The sequence below is a fragment of the Haliotis cracherodii genome, unplaced genomic scaffold (assembly GCF_022045235.1).
Source record: "Haliotis cracherodii isolate W230 unplaced genomic scaffold, xgHalCrac1.p SCAF_1, whole genome shotgun sequence".
NCBI lineage: Eukaryota > Metazoa > Mollusca > Gastropoda > Lepetellida > Haliotidae > Haliotis > Haliotis cracherodii.
This window is the reverse complement of record NW_027266264.1, coordinates 7,501-11,335: the sequence shown is the minus strand read 5'-3', so window position 1 is coordinate 11,335 and position 3,835 is coordinate 7,501. Positions and strand designations below refer to the sequence as shown.

Sequence of the window (3,835 nt, the reverse complement as noted above, 5' to 3'; positions counted from 1 at the left end):
CGTAAGATTAGTTATAACTTCAATAAAAACAATTATCGCAAAAGTGAAAAACCTTTTCCTTTTTCTGAAATTTAATCACAGCACGTATGCTTCAAATGCTCCTGGAATGTTTACAGAACCATAAATCAACACACACTTGTAGCAGTCATGTTTCCGTGACACAGAATACATACACGTTTGTTTCAATGTGTATTCTGTGTCATGTAAACATCACTGCTACACGTGTGTGTTGATATAGACCACGCCATAAAACATCACTGCAAGACGTGTGTGTTGATATAGACCACGCCATAAAACATCACTGCAAGACGTGTGTGTTGATATAGACCACGCCATAAAACATCACTGCAAGACGTGTGTGTTGATATAGACCACGCCATAAAACATCACTGCAAGACGTGTGTGTTGATATAGACCACGCCATAAAACATCACTGCAAGACGTGTGTGTTGATATAGACCACGCCATAAAACATCACTGCAAGACGTGTGTGTTGATATAGACCACGCCATAAAACATCACTGCAAGACGTGTGTGTTAATATAGACTACGCCATAAAACATCACTGCAAGACGTGTGTGTTCATATAGACCACGCCATAAAACATCACTGCAAGACGTGTGTTTTGATATATGTGTTATATATGTGTGTGTGTGGCAGTGATGTTTCCATGACACGGTATATTTATAAACGCACATGTGGCAGTGATTTTTCCATGACATGGAATATATCAACAAACGTTTCGCAGTGACGTTTATATTGCAGGGTGTGGATGCAAGACAACAAAACTAACATTCGAATCAACAGGGCGTGACGTTTAACGTAGTACAGTTTATAGTTAGAGCCATGGCTTTAGGAACAATTGGTGACGAGTTGGTGACAAGTTGAAGCGTCGACAAGTTAATGAGGTTCAGAAAACTACAATAAACAATAGCTTTCTGTAAATTCAGAAACATTTACCAATTTTCCTTGTATTTAACACATTCGAAATTGCGTCCAAATGAAGCTATAAATACATTGACTACATTGAAATCATGGAAAATTATCAAGCACACATTTGCAAATATAATGTAACAGTTGTGTGAAATATGTAAACAATTTTGCACTAAATTAATATTTTGGCATATATGCAATTTCAGGGTGTTCATACAAACATAAAACCTAACAATGAAAGGGAAAGGTACTCACATGTGTCTTTACATAGTTATAATATTATAATATAGCAGGCAGTAAGGTGAGAACCTGGCAGCATGGAGGTCTAATACACACTGGTGAGCATGTGCTTCGAAATGCATGAGCTTTGAAGTGGTCGCGACATGACCTGTGAGCTTTGACATTGCACATGAAGGTTGAGGTGACGAGGTAGTGGAAAGTTACTGAGAACATGTAAACAGTGTATACACGTATCTTAGAATTGATACATATTACGAGGAAATTGAACTTTAAAACATTAGTGTAATAATAAAGTGTCTTAACCATTGCACCACCATGGATAATAAGTTAAAGCAATTGTAATAATTTTAACTTCATTTCATGTCATTTCACTAACAGTTCATATTTTGAAACATTAGGAAATCTTGCATCTACACACTCGGCCTCTTAAACATGTGTTTAACAGCAAAAAACAGACCTACAAAAATGCAAGATGACAATGTTATTAACAAGACGTCAAACATACATTTTAATCAAACTGTTTGAGGGAATGAGTAAAACGAGTTTGTCAAAAGGTCTTCGCAGCTCAGTCTTTTGTTTTCAATATGACACTCCTGACATATGCGCTTTCATCAGCCTCAGTTCCGGTCACACGACACATAGACCAAGTGCTTCAGGGAAGTTTATCATCTTTTATGACCACGATATCGTTCAATTGGAAATTGCGGTTTGGGGAGTTCCATTTTTGATGCTGTTGTAGTGTTACAAGATACTCATGACCAGAAGACATTTGCTAGATGTTGAATGCGTCTCCAGCGTTGACGTGCATAAACATTGTTTAGCTGAAATTCGCCAGGTGGGGGAATAAAAACTGTTGATTTCATCATATGAAGGTGATTTGGCGTGAGTGTATCAAGATCGTGAGGGTCACTAGAAACAGGTGTAAGAGGTCTTGAATTCAAAATTGCTTCTACCTCGCAGAGGAAAGTTCTGTACATTTCATCTTCCAGTTGCTGACTAAACTCGTGAAGTAAAGGATTCAGGACAGTGCGGACAGACCTGATCAGCCTTTCCCACACTCCACCCATATGACTTGCCGAGGGTGGATTGAAGTTCATCTAATATCTTGCTGAAGCAGATGAGAATGTAACTTTGACTGATCCAAATCACCTATTGCTTGACGAAGTTCCCTAGCGCCGCAATTGAAGTTTGTTCCGTTGTCACAGTGGATTTCTTTAACTATACCTCAACGAGCAATGAAGCGTCGAAGAGCATTAATGAAGGAATTTGTGTTCGAAGAATTTGCGGTTTCGATATGAACGGCTCTACTCACAAGGCATGTGAAAAGTGCACCATAAGGTTTCACATACTTACGCCCTTCTTTCACAACATGTGGCCCAAAGAAGTCAATACCTGTAAATGTGAAAGGAGGCGGTGGGTTGACACGGTTGGCTGGAAGTTCTGACATTAGTTGTACATCTGTTGGAATCCAGTATGTTTCTCTCAAGACAGACAACACGTGATTACGACCTGCATGGCCAAGTTTGTCATGGATCTGTTGAATGATCAAGGTAGCTACATGACTTTTACGGGGCAAGATAATTGGATGTTTGACAAGATCAGGCACATTTGCTTTGCTTAAACCACCACCAACTTGTAGTAAACCATCGTTGACGAAAGGATTAAGTTTTTGAATGTACCTGGTCTTTGGTAATTTGACATGTGCTCGGCCTCTTTCCTTTGCTGTGTTCTCAAGAAATACTATTTCAGACTTGTAAGTGTTCAATTGTACAAATCTAAGAATGTTTCTTTCATCTGATGCAAGCTCTTGGACGGTGAAGGGTTCATTCATTGCAGTGGATTGCTTCTTCAGACTGCTTGAGGATTTCGATTTCTTGACCAGAAGATAAGCACAGAATCTGCGGTAAATTGCAACAGCTCTTTTTAGACGATACTATGAAGACTAATGATTGATCAAAGTATCTACTGTCTCACTATCAGCATTGCCAGCTTCTTCTGACTTTACCGTTCCAGCATATTCATTACAATCAGAGACTGGCCATTTGTCTTCAGGAGTTCTAAGAAACTGTGGTCCATCAAAGCAGAGTGTTGACTTGAGAAACTGCTTACAACTTGAGCCTCTAGAAGCAATATCTGCTGGGTTACCTTTTGTATCAATGTAGTTCCATTGCTGGGGCTCACTGTAATCTCTGATCATCTTCACACGGTTTATTACAAAAACTGGAAATCTGGTCCGCTCATTGCTGATATAGTGAAGAACGGTTGTGGAGTCGGTGTAATAAGTGACTTTATCAATGCTGATGTCCAACTCATGCAACAAAAACTGACCAAGTTTAACTGAAGCTGTAGCTGCCGTCAGTTCAAGCCTTATGATGGTCAGACTTTTCAAAGGGGCTAGCCTGGCTTTGCCTAGTAACCGAGCACCGGCCTGTGAGTGTGGAACAATCCGGGCATAGAACGCCATCCAGAAATCAGCAAATTCCGTTGGGTCACCTTTGAACTTGGGGACTTTCGGTTGTGGTAAAAACATGACGTTGGCCATCTGTCTTTTAGTCTCTAGGAAAACATTGTTTTATGAATGAAGTTGGTTATCAGATACACATTCATGATCTTGAACAAAGTTATTTGAAATATTCCTATTTTCTGGCAGAAAGTCATTTGC

At 39.5% G+C, this 3,835-nt stretch overlaps 1 pseudogene; it reads right to left on the bottom strand.

The window, feature by feature from the left end:
• Positions 1-1,668: 1,668 nt before the first annotated feature.
• On the bottom strand, positions 1,669-2,240 carry LOC139475192 (uncharacterized; annotated as a pseudogene).
• Positions 2,241-3,835: the final 1,595 nt, after the last annotated feature.